A 17194-nucleotide genomic window follows, 5' to 3' on the forward strand; every position below is an offset into this window, starting at 1 on the left:
TCATACTAGTTGAGACTATAAATTGTTTTCAAAGTATCTTTAGAACAGATTAAGACTTGCTGTTTGACCAAAATAACTAGGAAATTATAAACTGATTCTTGCCAAAAGAAAACTACAAACCTACCTCGCAGTGATAATCAAATATTGCACTTTCAGTAGTATTTGCTGATTCTTCTTTTTCAGCACACGTTTCAAAGGATGAAAGTTGCTAGTATTAAAAAAAAGAGCGAGAGAAAATGATCTATCAAGCTAATAAAGAATACAACTGCTGCTGCACCGGGCAATCTCACAGTGCAGCACTGAAGAAAACAAAGACTACTAGCAGCGTTGGGAAGTGCTCTTTCAAAGCTGTTGAGTAGGCACAAACTTCTTGTTTCAGATCAAGTGTTGTGTCTTCAACTTAAGTGTACTCTTCTTTGGTCTTGTTGGTTGTTTCGAGGTTTGTTCCTTGCCTGATCTGAACTTGAAGCAGCAGTTTCAGGTGGTAAAGTCTGTTCTGTTACACTTCATACTAGAGATAAAAAACGAAGACCGTAAGTTTAATTTACAGAAGAGAACCAGGACAGAGGGTGGGTAGAGGGACAGACTCATTTCATAAACTTAGAACCACTGGTTAACAAGTAATGCGGGAAACCCGGAAGCACACTCATTTGATATTACCTGAGCAACCTCTCAAGTGCTAATGGATACCACCTCCTTTGACCTCACATTCAAAATGGGAAATTATTTCACACTCCCTGGTGATGCCCCCACACTGTAAGTTCTAAGTTACAGAGCATAGCATTCAATTTAACACAAGTGTTTTATAGGTATCTAGCACTGTGGCAGGTATTGTGGAAAATATAAAAAGTTCCTGCCGTCAGGTAATTTACACTCTTTCTGAAAAGACAAGAATTATATGTAGAGAAAAACCAGATATAGAACCAAATATAGAACAAAATGCCAAAAATTAATTTGCTCAACTAATATCTGAGTACTGGCTGTCATATACTATATATCAGAACTATTACTTATTGTTTATTCACCACTGCATGTACATTGAAGCAACATGGTGTGCAAGTAGGCAGAGAGAGAGAGTGGAGAAAGCAGGCTCCCTGCTGAGCAGAGAGCCGGATGCAGGGCTCGATCCCAGGACCCTGGGATCATGACCTGAGCCGAAGGCAGAGGCTTTAACCCACTGAGCCACCCAGGCGCCCCAACAGCAGGCTTTTAATCAGAGTTGGGAGGCTTAATTTGGAGAAATCAGGAAAATTTTAAGAGAAATAAAATAGCCAAGTAGTCTAGGCACGTCAAGCAAGCCAAGTCAGGGTGTAACACTAACTTCTAAGTTCCCTGAAAGCAGGGACCACATATATGATTTTCTATGCCCGACATCAAGGGAGATTTATGACATGAAGGACCATGGCAATAGCGTGGCTTGTTTCAGAGAAATCAATAGGCTAGTCCAGCCAGAACAGAGGGCTAGCTTAAAGTGAAATGGGATATGTGGTATGACAGGTGTATTGGAGCCAGATTATGAAGTATTTCAACTTGATATAACAGGAAATAGAAAGCCTTAGCTCTTGATGAAAGGGTATTAAGTCTTGAAATCCTATGAGAGATGACTTAGTGAAGGAAACAGAAATCTCATTTGAGCTGTTGCCAGAAATAGATGAGAAATGCCTATAAAAAAGAAACAATTAAGATGAGAGGAGATGGGAAGCGAAATATATTTATAAGTAAAGCCACAGAATTGTGCTTTATATTGGCCATAAAAATGATTCTTTTGCACTGACTGGGATATTAACTAAACTGGTGCTGTTAGCTAAATGATTTATATGGGGAGAAGAAAAAGTAGATTTGGTTTTAGAAATGCTGAAAAAAATGAATGGTATATTTACTTATTTATTTATTAAAAGATTTTATTTATTTATCTGACAGAGAGATCACAAGTAGGCAGAGAGGCAGGTGGAGAGAGAAGGGGAAGCAGGCTCCCCGCTGAGCAGAGTCTGATGCCATGCAGGGCTTGATCCCAGGACCCTGAGATCATGACCTAAGCCAAAGACAGAGGCTTAACTTACTGAGCCACCCAGGCACCCATAATGTTGTATTTATTTTAAAAACATCAGAAATAAGAATGACTATATGGTGAGAGGCCAGAGATTGTGAAATAGTTTAGACTAGGAGAGCTCAAGTTCATTCACTGACACTTCCTAGTAAAATGCCATGAACAAGTCACTTCATCTCTCTAAATTTCAGTTTCACATATGCAAAATGAAAACCTATCAACGGCTGACTTATGGCGCTGTTTCTGGGGGGGAGGGGGCTATACCTAACAGTTCCTGACTTTATATTATCTCTTCAAATATTACACTTGTCCCATCTTTCAGATTTTATTTGGATCATTCTATTTCCCACACTAGATACTTCTTAGAGCAATTGTTGCCAATCACTTGTTAAGTTTTAAATAATATTTACACCCAGTCCCCACTCAATGAATAATTTAAGTGGCCTGCAGTAGGGCCACTTCTGTTATGATCTTTGATTCTTCCCACTCCACCTTCACACCAGATGTTGCCAAGTCTTATCAATACCTCCTTACTGAGATCTTTTGTCTTAAATGACATCACATTTTAGTCCAAATATCTAACACATCTGCTAACTTCTTTTGTCAACCTTTTCCATTCTGTCACATAACACTGCCAGACTGATGGATCTAAATTCCAATTTCACTCATTTCATTGTCCAAAATCTTCAGTGATTTCTCCAGCATTCTAGATGGGAAGTTCTTAATCCTGGCCACACATCCAACCCAACCACCTGGGTAACTTATAAATAAAGCCTGGATCCTACCTTGAGATTCTAATTTAATTTCACTAGGGTTAGGTCCGGGAGTTGGTACATTTTATCCTTCTCTACCCCTGCCCCTGTGTTTCTGACTTGCAGCCAGGATATAAGAATCACCATTTACGATGTTCTCTATTCTACCTTTCCATTTTTACCTTTTCCCTCTCTCCAGATCTTCTCCTAGATAGGTGTATTTTCCTGCCTAATCCTTAAGTATAATCCCTGGGAGATGCCTGAATTCTAGTCTTCTTCATGCATATATATGGGTCCTCTTCTCACAAAGAAAGTAATTTTTGCCATCTTCAAAGAAATAAAGAAGTTTTTCTTGACCATTCCAGTAGATTTATGTTAATTTCCACTATGTGAGGCACTAACTCCCATTGTTGGCATCGTTCTTTCTGATACCAAATCATTTCCGCACTTTGCTTTAATTCACATTTTTATGTATCTTGATCCTCCAATTATGAAACAAACTCAAGTATATTTACCACAGCCCCCTTCAGCATCTAATGCAGCATACATCACTGCCAAACTTAACCACTTAACCACCATCACTGCCAAACAACAATAGCAAAGAGGTAGTTAATCCATAATAGGAAATGACACCACAATTTAAGGGCAGACAGTTCTACCAACTTCTAAAAAATTTTGTTTTGGTTAGCTGTATAGTCTTACTTATCCCACCAAGAAATAATGTCTTCTTTTAAAAATACAAACTCGAGGGGTGCCTGGGTGGCTCAGTGGGTTAAGCCTCTGCCTTCTGCTCAGGTCATGATCTCAAGGTCCTCAGATGAAGTCCTGTGTCCATGTTGGACTGTCTGCTCAGCAGGGAGCCTGTTTCCTCCTCCCCCACACCTGCCTCTCTGCCTACTTGTGATCTCTCTCTGTCAAATAAATAAATAAAATCTTAAAAAAAATATAGACTCAAAACACTGGTTTAATCTTAATATTTTTTACATCGACTTATGAACCCAAAGACCTCAAAATTGCTGTATCATAAAACAGATACGAATTTCATCAAACTGCTAAGGACAAGCTTGTGTATCTCACGGTGGGGGGAATTAAGAAAAACAACCTACCTTGAAAAACTTGAATTGGATTAACCCCGTCTAGGGTGTTGTATTATGTTAAGAACTGTCTAATTTGACACATAGTAACAGAGAAATGAGACTTCCAGAATCTAAAACTTGGAGCACTGCAGACCCAGCCTTGGGCACTAATGAAGCCTATCAGGATCCATTAAAGCTCAAACAAACCCACCAACTACCATGAAAAACCCAAAATGGTAGAATTTCACTTCATTATTACCTTCATAGCTAAGAGATTTCTATGGCTAACTAGACACTTTCCAGTCAAATTAACACTTAACGAAACACTTAGAAAGTACCCACTGGGCATTTTAATAAAATTAGTTATGCACTCATGCCAAGATTATTAACATTCATGGGTGGTACTGATAAACTCTTCGGCCGTAAACCTCTGAACACAGTGCACTCCCTCTATCCCCCAAAGGCTAGATACTTAAGTCACATGAAATACAGAGTAACAACTATAATACTAATTGATAGTTGGATCTGAAAGTCTCCCTGATTGTTAAGTAATCTACTTCCTTTCTTTCTGCTCAGTCTGGAAACAGAAACAACCCTAACTATTATGTCATTGTTTTAGTTAGGAGTTAAAGCTAATTCCTTTACTTAAACTGATAACCCAATTAGTTATTCCCTATTTCACCCGTCTTAAAATTATCATCACCTGTTTTATTTATAGTCTTCTCCAGTTCACTGCTTTAGCTCAAAAGGACTACTAGAAACTACTAAATACACGCTGAATTAATAAACTTATGTGGCCAGCAACCCACCTAAAATCTATCCCATAACTCACTTCATCATTTTGACATTATTCTCAGAGTTTGTACAGCACTCACTTGGGGGAGAATGTTAACGAAAGGCTAAACCAGTCTAAAAGTCTCCCCCCCAACCCACTTTCTTAAGTAACTTTTTTTTTTTTTTAAAGATTTTATTTATTTATTTGATAGATCTCACAAGTAGGCCAAGAGGCAGGCAGAGAGAGAGGCAGAAGCAGGCTTCCTGCTGAGCAGAGAGCCCGATGAGGGGCTGGATCCCAGGACCCTGGGATCACGACGGGAGCCGAAGGCAGAGGCTTTAACCCACTGAGCCACCCAGGTGTCCTCCGCTCCCTTTTTTGAGAGGAGTGAAGATCCAATTACACAGCATGGGACTGAGAAAGCTCTCTACTGTTGCTTTATATGAATAATATTCTTACCCTAACTTCCTCCTTCATATTTCTTGATTATAACTCAAGACAAGTTTAAGTATGTCAGATTTTGCAATAACCTGTAAAACTGAAGAGCTTAACAGGTTTTAATTCACTTTCACTTTAGAATCTATGGAAAATGACAGAGTTCAGATAATTAACCAATTTAAGTCAGTAACATGTCAGGCAGAAATGAGAGAGAAATTGTTACAATTATTTTTTTGTGTATGTTTAGTAACAGCAATTATGATGAGTTGTTACCTGAACAGCTGTTAAGACATTTAAAGTTATGTATTCATTTATCACTTAACTGTTTTTACAATACACTGACACTTTGAAATAGGACAGATGCCAGTATAGGAAGCTAAATGTTCCAGACACAAACTCAGAAAATAGTGCAGACCAGCACTGTCCCAAAAGAAACACAGTGCAACCCATATATGTAATTTAAAATTTTCCGGTAATCATATTAAAATTGAGAGAAATCGGGCACCTGGGTGGCTGGCTCAGCCAGTTAAGTGTCTGCCTTCGGCTCAGGTCATGATCTCAGGGTGCTGAGATCAAGCCCCCCATCACATCAGGCTCTGCTTCTCCCTCTCCCTGCTGCTATCCCTGATTGTGCACGCACATGCTATCAAATAATAAAATCTTTTAAAAAGCCAAAACAGGTGAAACTAATTTTAATTACATCTGTTTAATCAAATATATCCAAAATGTTATTTTCCATATATAATCAATCTTAAAAAAGTTTTCTCTGAAATCCAACGTCTATTTTACAATTACAACACAGTTCAATTCAGAATGTACACAGCTTAAATGCCCAACAGCCACACATGGCTACGGGCTACAATACTGGTCACAGTAAGTATAGGCTCACGAGGGCAAAAGGCACTGGCATACCCAATAAATAGTAAACAAAAAACTCCTGGAAGAAGATTTTCAGAGTTAAAAGGAGGCAGTTATCTAGCAAACCATAGCCGGAGCTTGGTACCTACTACATTTGAGAAGCAGAAATCCAAATAACTAGCTGTGGTTATCTACTGGCTATAGATACAAACCAATGGATAGCCTACATGTTAACTATGAAGAAACTGCTTATTAGTTTATTTTCAACTACACAGTTTTGCCTCAGCATTAAAGGACATACTAAGTATAAAAAACACTCCAAAAATAAAATTACTATTCAATACTTCTGAACAGAATACTGCCTAAGATATCATATTCCAGTTTAATAACCCTAATGAAAAATGTAGCACAGTTCCTCAAACTTGGCAGTATGAACTGAAAAAAAGTTCTCCATTGTTTTTAACTTGGTACTCATACGTGGAAGTGAAAAACATTCCAATATCTATAGACAAAGGAATTTTTAAATCCTGACTCGACAAAAAGAATTTAACATCAAGAAATGATGGAATTCAAGGGAAAAAAGTCAGTCCTACCAAAGCAGATTCACCCCTGGAGACATTCTAGCTATGAAGTCTTTAAAAAAAAAAGGGAGAGAGAGAGAGAGAAAAAAAGAAAGTTATAATTTTTGTGGCTGTAATTCTCTATTATGAAAAATCCTACAAGATTTACAGACACCTCTCCATGAGATAGTTTGAGTTCATGATCTCAAAGAAGGTTCCCTTTTGGTTTTTTAAAAGACAAAGCTAAGAAGACACATCAATCCTGTGTTTATTTAACAAAATCAGGATTTTTGTCGTATTTCATAATACCATCCTAAAGTTCAGCTCCTTAAAAAAAAAAAATCTTTCCAAACAGCATTATCATGTTTCAACTACCTTGTCAAAAATATGGCCCTCACAACAACATGAATGAACTTAGTAACTCTAAACCATACACTTAAAAAAAAAGATTAAAACTGATAAATTTTATGTTAGTATATGTTAGCACATTTTAAAAGAAACTAATTTTTTAAAAATGTTGGATGGCCCTTTGGAGTGGGTCTTTACATGGATGGCAGGGGAAAATAGGAGGGGGAAAAAGCAGGACTGTATGTCAGCTTTCATGCTCTCCTTTTTGATTTGCAGGAATTTACTAGAATTTTCAACAACACTCTAAAGGTCGTACTTTGTAAGTCAGAACTTAATTACAAAAAAAGAAAACCTATCTTCTGCGCCTCAAATACTTTACTTTTCAACTCAGCTGCTATAAATACTCATCTCAATGGTAAACATCCAGAGCAGCTGCAAAATCACTCAAACCACTACCATCTCTCTTATTTCAGGCCTAAGGTTAAAAGGAAAAAAAAGAAACAAGACTGAATTTTTATCTAAATATTATGACTCAGGCATATGCCCGTTCAGGCATATTAACCCATCTATCCACACCCAGAACACCTATTATTCATTAGTACCCCAAAAGGACCAAGGTATTATACTGCCCCTCAATGTAGTATTGAGAATGCTCATCTTCTAGAAACTCAAAATGCAAATTACTCAGCATTTTGATACAGAATAACTTATGAGCTACAACTTGGTACCTACATTTTTATAGACCAGTTGCTCTGGCCAAGAGCTGTCAGTTCATGTATCTTCCTCTTAACCTAAGTCTCTCAAAGGAAATTTAACCACCACAGTGCCTTTGAGAGTCTTCCCCTCCCTCTCCAACCCTGTCTCCACGCTCTTTAAAGAGGACCACATTCTTTCACTCATTTTAGGTGCAAATCAATTACCTCCTCCTACAATGTTCAGATTTCTGTGTCTGCAGATTGAAAGCAGTTTTTAGGCAGCGTTCCCCACCTCACTTTTGAGTCAAGCAAGAAAGAAGCCGTCTAGGTGTTTCTAAAGGAAAACCTTAAAGCAAAAGAACCGTGGCACTGAAATTTCGTACTGATAAAATGGTTAAAAACCACAAGTGTCTCCAACCAGGGCTCTAAAAAACTAACCCTACACAGTATGACGAAGCCACGCTGTTCATTGCTCAACGCAGACCGGGCTTTTGCACCGCAAGAGCCAGAGATGGTGGTTCTAACAGCACGCCCTAATCCCAGGATAAAGGAATAAGAGCCACGTGCCTAAGATCAGGGACTGGTTTCCTTTCTCAAAAACCCGAAGAGGAAGCAAGAAAGGAAGGCTGGGTGCAGAGACTGAAGACAGACAGCTCCAGGTGAGTGGAAGTAAAGATGACACTTCGGCTAAGCTACTGTGCCAGACGTGGTCGGGGAAAGGAGATGCCTCTAAGCATTTTGATGGAGCAGGGTCAGTCCACACACAAAGGAGGCGCCTCTACCGCACTGCGCTCTGGCACTCGTAGTCAGACCCCCAAGCAGGTGACGGACAGTAAACTACAGAGTCCGAAGTAGGCCCCTCTCTCTCGGCCTCCGGCTCCTCCAGCTTCACACAAAGGACCGCGCCACCACCCCCTCGCCCCGCCCGCCGGGACTTGTAGTTCCCGTTTCCCCAGCCAAACCGCAGAGGAGGAAGTGACTAGACTACAATTCCCAGCAGCCTCCGCGCCCGAGCCCCGCACCCCTGCCTCCATCTTGGCTGCGGTCGGAGCCTCCATTTTCGCTCCCTCCCCCCACTGTAGTCACTACCACCACTACCACGCGCGCCTGCCTGGGTTCGACTCTTCGTTTCAGCTCTGCGGCCTGACGTGAGGCTTAGACAGTTAAACGAGGCCCAGGTGGGAAAGCCCGGGGTAAAGACTCAGGGTGAGATCTTCCCTGCCCGGAGCCCTAGGAGTGGCCACCTTGCTCAGAAGCCTCTCCCGTTAATCTTGGTCTTCTTATCTGCCCCTAACCTGGCTTCTTGCTACCCCCAGTTGGACCCCGAGGTCGTACTCACCCCAACAGCTCAGCGCCCCCTCTCCAGCGCCGCCATAAGCAGCACGGCCCGGTACGTAGGAATAAATCTCGCTTCTCTCGCGAGAGTTGCGGGCTCCGAGCGCGTGCACGGGAAGCGCGGGGTGGGGTGGGGGTGCTCCTAATACGCCTGCGCGCGAGGGCTGAGTGACGCCAAGCAGAGCGCTGCGCTTAACCACAACCAATATGGTTGCCCGCGTTACCCTACATTCCCTTACCCGTGAGCTGCAGGAAGCAATCTGTGTTTACTGACTCCGCTGCGACGCATGGGGAGGGGTGGCGGGTAACTTTCGGCGTCTCTGGTCTTAGCAAACCTGAATATACCTTAAGCCTCGAGACCAGGGTAAACTTGAGGGCGAACGATTTAGAGGGCATATCCAGGAATGTCATATAAAGGATTTCGCTTTTTCTCAGATAATCCAGAAGCCCCAAACCCTAGTTTCTCCTCATAATGCAAGTTTTTTCCACCTATTGTTTGCTATAATATATTGACATTTTCATTAATATAGAGTAGGTTTTTAGTAAGGTAATTTGGAAGTTTTACGTGAGACCGTTGTCTCCCAGAAACTATATTGCTTGCAACGACGGACAAGAGTGAGCAAGGCGCATAACCATTTAAAAAAACAGCCAAAAAACCCCCCAAAAACCTTCATCTGACCTTTGTAATTACCACAAGATATTCGTGGTTTATCCGGTAATCAAAGAGGCTGAATCAGTAACTAAAATGTTGAAATCAGGGCAAATCGACCAGTCATGCTCCTGAGAACTCTGATAGCCACTTTATTTTCGCTTTCAACACATAATTATCCTGCGTCTCTTATGTGTCACCGTTGGGGTGTATACCGTTTTCAAGACAAATGGATATGGTTCTGCCCTCAAGGAACTTTCAGTCTAGCATCATTCAGTAATCACAAAAACAAATTTTAAAGGTACTCAGTGAAATAAGTGCAATGAAGGAAAGATGCAGTGTTAAGAGAGTAAGTAGCCTCCAATACTGGACAAATTATCGAATTCTAAGAGGAGGCAGTATCCTACTTAAGATTTTTTAAAAGATTTTCCTCTTACCTCTGTTGCTATTGGTCCAATTACATTCCACCTCCTAGCAGCCTCTTTGTTTTCTTTGATGCCTTCCCACGCTTTCCTAGGCACAAGATATTTGCTATGTATTTGCTTTCAATACTTTTCATCGCTTACTGTAAGTAATTATTAGTTTATACTAGCTAGTGATACTTTAAGACAGAGCCTATGACATTCATCTTTGCATACTTGGTCCTGACAATGCTTGGCATAGACAACTCTCAAAGGCTTGTTGAATGAGTAACACTGAACAACAGTGTAAAAAGTTGGCAGAAATTGGAATGTTCTTTTGGGGCAGTACAAATCATTTAATATATCAAACCAACTGTTTTGTTTCCTTTGTCCATTTCTTAAATTGAGATCTTTTCTTAGCAATAGATCTAGTCTGGATAATCCAATCTAATGTTACAGAGAAACTGCCCTGGGCTCTTGCACTAGAAACAAGGTCATGTGAAGCTGGGCTAAAAGTAGAATTAGGTCTAAGAGTGCACATTCTCAAATCACAGTAATGGGAAATGTAAGGAGTAATAGTCTCAAATTCTATATATATAATTCCAATTAATAAGAAAGAATAAGAATGAGTGAGTCTTGATTTCTACCATTACACATAATTTCTAAATACCTTCTTAAATCATATAACCATTTCATCCTCATCATTCTGATTGTCTCAGTTGCCTTTAAATTCCTCCTCAGTCCATAATTAGTATCAGTTTACGTTTAACCAAAAATGCAAATATGCTTACATCCAGAGGCTTACATTTTAGCTCCCCAATGCATTCAAGAAAACAAAAGATGGAGTCATTTGATTTAAATCACAGTTTAAGTGATTTATTCTTTCTACAAGTACTACCCATAACTAGAGGTTGATTTCAGTTTTAGAAGATCACTACATTTTACGGCAATAATTTTTTTTCAGGTTAATTTTGAAGTAAAAAAGCTGAAAAAATGTATAGTGATCACTTTTTTTAATAAAATATTTTATTTATTTATTTGACACAGAGAGACAGATCACAAGTAGGCAGAGCAGCAGGCAGAGATAGAGGGGGAAGCAGGCACTCTGCTGAGCAGAGAGCTGGATGCAGGCCTCCATCCCAGGACCCTGGGATCATGACCTGAACCAAAGGCAGAGGCTTAACCCACTGAGCCACCTAGGCACCCCTAGGTTTATTTTTTAAAACAGAAGTTAAAGCAGAAACTTGTGAAATCACTTGGTAAACCTTTCCCTATATAATGGGGTAGTCATGGATTTTGAGGAGATAGTCTATGAAGGAGTAATGTGATTGCTTCTTGGCCTTTTGGCTAAGATCAAGTGTATTAAGGAATAACATGAAGCAAAAAAAAGTACATATTGGGGCGCCTGGGTGGCTCAGTGGGTTAAGCCGCTGCCTTCGGCTCGGGTCATGATCTCAGGGTCCTGGGATCGAGTCCCGCATCGGGCTCTCTGCTCAGCAGGGAGCCTGCTTCCTCCTCTCTCTCTGCCTGCCTCTTGTGATCTCTCTCTGTCAAATAAGTGAATGGAATCTTTAAAAAAAAAAAAAAAGTACATATTATTTTTGGTATTTATCATATTAGTTTTTCTTCTCTGAGAAACATAGAGGCAATGAAATCGATTATGATTGTTTTTCTTAATCTCTCTATGAATATCAATAAGCACTTATCTCTTGTATATTTGACAAACAAAAGTAACCAATCTTTACACATTTGTAAAGTTTTCTTGAGCAGTGATGGCAACTGTATAGGATGAGACTTTTCTAAATTCTCTATGAAATGAGAAAAATTAGGTCAGTGTGGAGATTTTTTAATAAAATAAGGCTAACTTTATTCAAGATTTGGACTCTTTATTCTGACATTATGTCCTTCCTATTTAGGGAAGGTAAAGGGAACTTCTTTTATAAAATTTTGGTAATAGTGGATAGTAAGGGGATCCATATTCAAGATTTCAGAACAGGAAAACACCATTTAGAGCAGCAACTTTCATAAAGAATAATCATTTCTTCTCCTCCTCCTCCTTCTTCTTCTTCAAGATTTTATTTATTTATTGGACAGAGAGAGACACAGCAAGACAGGGAACACAAGCAGGGGGTGTGGGAGAGGGAGAAGCAGGCTCCCTGCAGAGCAGGAAGCCCAATGCAGGGCTCGATCCCAGGGTCCTGGGATCAGGACCCTAGCCAAAGGCAGACACTTAACGACTGAATCACCCAGGCACCCCTCATCATTTCTTATTATTAAGAAACAATTAAGATTTAATCCTAGAATCCTGCATTCCAAAATTTTTTATTCATTAACAAGCCCCCAACAGTTCAAATGCATTATGTAAATAAAAATAAGAAATATGTAATAAAATGTTAGAATCTAAATAAGAATAGTGCAAAAACTCTATGCTTTCCTTTAAAGTGTCAGTGTTGCACTGAAGGCAAGAATTATGTGGACTTGCTAAGCTGCTGCATTATAAAGGTAGTCATCATAACACTTCAGTTTTGGGAATCAGTTAACCAAAGGGAAAGGTGGAGCAAAAGCATATTGTTAACCAAACTTAAATTAGACCCAAATGAAAACCAACTGCACTTAAACTAAAATCCAAACTATTTTACCATGGCCTACAGAGCCCTAAATGACCTAGTTCCCACTAAATCTCTAACATCTAGTTCACCGCGATTCAATTCCATTGCTGTTTTGGTTCTTCCAACATTGTAGATTTGTTCCTACTCAGAACTCTTGCATTTACTGTTGCCTCCATCTGGAATTCTCTTTCCCCAAATCATCACGTTTTTTAAAGATTTATTTTATTCATTTGAGAGAGAGAGAGAGAGAGCGCACACACACGTGCACCGCACACGTGCACACTCAGGGTGGGAGGGGCAGAGGAAGCGGGAGAGAATCCTGAAGCAGATGCCCTGCTGAGCATGGAGGCCAACATGGAGCTCAATTTCAGGCCCCGAGATCATGACCTGAGCAGAAACCAAGAGCCTGATTAATGCTCAACCAACCGAACCAACCAGGTGCCCCACCACCAACACCAACCATCACTTTTTGACAGTTTCTCATCATTCAGATTTTAGCTCAAATGTTATGGCCTTACAAAGATCTTCTCTAAAGTAAAAATATGCACTATTGCCATGACTCTCTATAACATTAACTTGTTTTATTGTTTTCATAATGTGTTGTTATCCAAAATTAACACATTTATGAATTTGTTTATTCCTCTTCTTCCTCAACAATAGTCCAAGCGTCAGTTCTCTGGTTCATCATTGCATCCCCTAACCCTAGGACAGGGTTATAATATAACAGTCCCTGTTATATTACTTAATATATTAAGTAATGTATTACTTAATATAATGTATTACTAATATAATGTATTACTTAATATATTAAGTAAATAGTCATCGAATGAATGAGTTATATATTTCATTAAATCTAAGACAGTATTGATTGTATGATACATCATTATTTGTACGCCAGCAAGAAGAAAATATGTTGCTATTTTCACCCTGACATAACATTGTTATTACTTAGAATTTTTATATTTATTAATGGAGCTGTTTAAAACTTATTTAGATGTACTTTAGGTCTAATCAGATAAAAGTAAAAATATTTTTATCATGTATCACTCTTATGTGTATATAAAGTAAAAAAATAAGCAAAGTAAATTGGTGAAGGTATTCCTAAAACTTCTTCACAAAGCCTAACTCTTTTAAGTCTCTTTCTTTGTAGTAATAAATTTTATTATATAATCATTGATCAACAGACATTAAAAAATTTAAAATCAACAAATTAGGAGAATATATGTTTGCAACCTGTAAAACTGACCATGTATTAGTATTATGAGTATATATTAATACATATAAATAAGAAAAAGTCAAGGAAAAGAAATGGGGGAATCACTTGAATGTCCTCATTAAAAAAAAACTATATAGGTGTGCCTGGGTGGCTTACTGTTAAGTGTTTGCCTTCGGCTTAGGTCATGGTCCTGGGGCCCTGGGACTGAGCCCTGTATTGGGCTCCCTGCTCAGTAGGGAGCTTACTTCTCCTTCTCCTTCTGCCCCATCCCCTCCTCGTGCTCTCTCTCTCAAATAAATAAAAAAAAAAAATTTAATTTTAAAAAAGTAAAATTTTAAAAAAATTAAAAAATGTGTGGGCAAATAAGCATTTGAAATTATGCTTAGCCTCATTAGTAATCAGGGAAATATGAATTTTTTGAGATTATTTTATTTTATTCTCTAAAGATTTTATTTTCTTTATTTGGCAGAGAGAGAGAGTAAGCAAGCACAAGCCGGGGGAGCAGTAGGCAGAGGCTGAAGGAGGCTCCCTGCTGAGCAGGGATTCCCAACCTATGGCTCAATCCCAGGACCCTGAGATCATGACCTGAATGGAAGGTAGACACTTAACCAATTGAGCCACCCAGATGTCTCAGTTGAGTTAACTGGGTTGAGACTTACAAAAGAATTAGAAAAATTATGTAGAAAGTTCTCAAAACCCTTCACCCAGTTTCCCATTATGTTAAGGTTACCTAACCATAGAACAATTTTCTGAACTAGGAAATTAACCTTGACACAATATTAACTAAACTACAAAATTTATTCAGGTTTTGTCAGTTTTCCCCCTAATATCCATTTTCGTTTCCAGAATCAAATCCAGAATCCCACCCTGCATTTAGCTGTTATGTCTCCTTACTCTCCTCCATTCTATGAAAGTTTCTTATCTTTCATGACCTGGATACTTTAGAACATTGATCAGTTATTTTGTAAACATCGTTCTACTTGTTTTTATCTGATGTTTTCCTTGAAACATTGTTTAGATTATGTACCCTTCTCACTGCCTCATACCAGGGGGCATAAAATGTTGAAATGTATTATTAGTGATGTTTACCTTAATCAGTTGGTTAAAGTGGAGTTGGCCAGGATTATTCATAGTAAAATTTTAATTTTTCCTTTATAATTACTAAATGTTTTTTTGTGGGGGAGCGGGAGAAGATGCTTTGGGACTATACTTAATTTTTCCTCTCAAAATTGAAGTCTATTCAGAAGCTCAGAATGTGGCCTTTTTGGGAATAGGGTCTTTGCAGATATAATCAAACAGATAAAGTCATAATGAATTACAGTCAACACTAGTCCAATGACTGGTATTCTTCAAAGAGGGGAATTTGGACACAGACACAAACATACAGGGAGAATACCACAGAAAGACTGAAGCAGAAATTGCCGTACTATATCTAGAAGCCAAAGATTGGCAGAAACTGAAGGAACCAACCTTGTCAACACTTTAATTTCAGACTTTTAGCCATCAGAACTGTGAGAATAAATTTCTATTGTTTTAAGCCATCCATTTGTATTAATCTGTTATGGTAACTCTAGGAAACTAACAAGGACTAGGAAAATACCTTTTTCTGCTAAACTTTGGTTCACTGATTTTGACATACGTTGATAGATCTTGCTAAATCTCTTTTTGGCTCATAGATGTGCAGGTTTTCCTCACAGAATCATTCTTGGGTCATCAAGAATACTGGTAATGCAGAATTTCATAAGAGTGTGTCGTTGTCTAGGATTTTATTCCAAGCTGCTAAAAGCCTTGTAGTCAGCGGAATGCTAAGATGGCTTACAAGAATCCCACCACCTCGTGTACATGCTGTGTATAATCACCTGCCCTTGAGCATGGGCTGAACCTGTGGATATTAGAAGATAGTCCTATCTCCTTTGTGGAGAAGAGATTACTGCAGTTGTAATTAAGCTAATTAGTTGGGTTAATCAAGCTGAAGATTCTTTTGGTTAGGCCTGGTGAGCTTTTATTTTTTTATTTTCAAGACTTTTATTTATTTATTCTTAGAGGAGTGAGAGGGTGTGAGGGGAGGGACAGAGGGGGAGGGACTCTCAAACAGCCCGAGCTGAGCGTGGAACCCAACACAGGGTTCAATCTCAGGACCCTGAGATCATGACCTGACCCAAAATTGAGTCAGTTGCTTAATGGACTGAGCCACCCAGGCACTCCTCAGGTGAGCATTTATAAGTGGAGTCTATAAAGGGAGTCGGAACTTCTATTGGCCTTGAAGTCCTAGGAGTTGTACACCTGCACAGGAAGGAATTTTGCCAACAACGATGTGAACTTGGGAGAGGGCTCGAGCCTCAAATGAGATGCTAGCCTATGCTGACAGCTTGATTTCAGCCTTGTGAGATCATTAGATGGGAACCTCGTTAAACCCTGCATGGACTTCTAACCTACAGAATCGTAGAATAAATGAGCATTGCTTTAAAGTACTAAATTTGCGGTAATCTGTTATATGGCTATAAGAGAGAATTAATACAGCCATAATCCAAGTTCTTGTGCTGGCACTCTCCTGATCCTACAGAAAGGTTCACATGAATGCAAAGTTCATAAACAACAGCTAAACCCCTATTCCCTTTTTGAATAGTGCTTTAAAAAAGTTTTTAAAAGATTTTATTTACTTATTTGACAGAGATTGAGAGGATAGAGTACAAGCAAGGGGAGCAGCAGAGGGAAAAAGAGAAGCAGGCTCCCTGCTGAGCAAGGAGCCTGATGTGGGGCTCCATTCCAGACCCTGGGATCATGACTTGAGTCAAAGGCAGACACTTAACCGACTGAGCCACCCAGGCACCCCTTAAAATGGTTTCTTGATCAGAATACCAAGAACTTACCTTTGGCCAGTCCATGCCATCAGGAACATGGCTAATTTTGCTTATGCTTAGAATCAACTACACTACAAACCCCTACATGTATTAGACCTATCCCAATTTTAGAGATGTTAAAATAGGAAATAAAAATGAATCTTAGGATCAATAACATACAGAAGACCACTTCCATCAATTTTTTGTGTATTTTTAGGAGGCTAGATCAAATTTTGAGTGAATTGTAGTTCATTCAGAAGCTCTGAAGGTTCTGCCTCCTCTTTAGGATTCTTTGTAACAAAAGAAAAAATATCCATCATATTAGCAGATAATAGTCCTTAATTCCCTCTGAAGGTTGCTGAGACAATTGCAAGTGAAACAACTGAAAAATGTGCAATATGACCGCTTATTGTGAAACATATTTAATCTAAACGAGGTAGATGGAGAATTAGAAATAAGGAAGTCAGATACTAGGATTTAAAAATGCATAACTGTACTATTATATATGTATTTTCACAATCTATTACATAGTTACACAATGAAATATTGTACATCAGTGCAAATAAATGACAGCTATGTACAAAAGGATCTTAGA

General features: G+C 39.0%; 1 protein-coding gene across 1 annotated transcript in view; it reads right to left on the reverse strand.

Moving 5' to 3' along the window:
• The window catches only part of CSDE1 (cold shock domain containing E1), a 40127-nt gene extending 31139 nt beyond the window's left edge, over window positions 1-8988 (reverse strand). Inside the window, exons 1-2 of the mRNA XM_044238969.1 lie at window positions 8889-8988; window positions 125-511 (exon numbers count right to left, since the gene is read on the reverse strand). The gene's annotated coding sequence lies outside the window, so the exon portion shown is untranslated. The remainder of the gene's footprint in view (window positions 1-124; window positions 512-8888) is intronic.
• Between the last annotated feature and the right edge of the window lie 8206 nt (window positions 8989-17194).

This window comes from Neovison vison, chromosome 2, assembly GCF_020171115.1.
Source record: "Neovison vison isolate M4711 chromosome 2, ASM_NN_V1, whole genome shotgun sequence".
Taxonomy (NCBI): Eukaryota; Metazoa; Chordata; class Mammalia; order Carnivora; family Mustelidae; genus Neogale; species Neogale vison.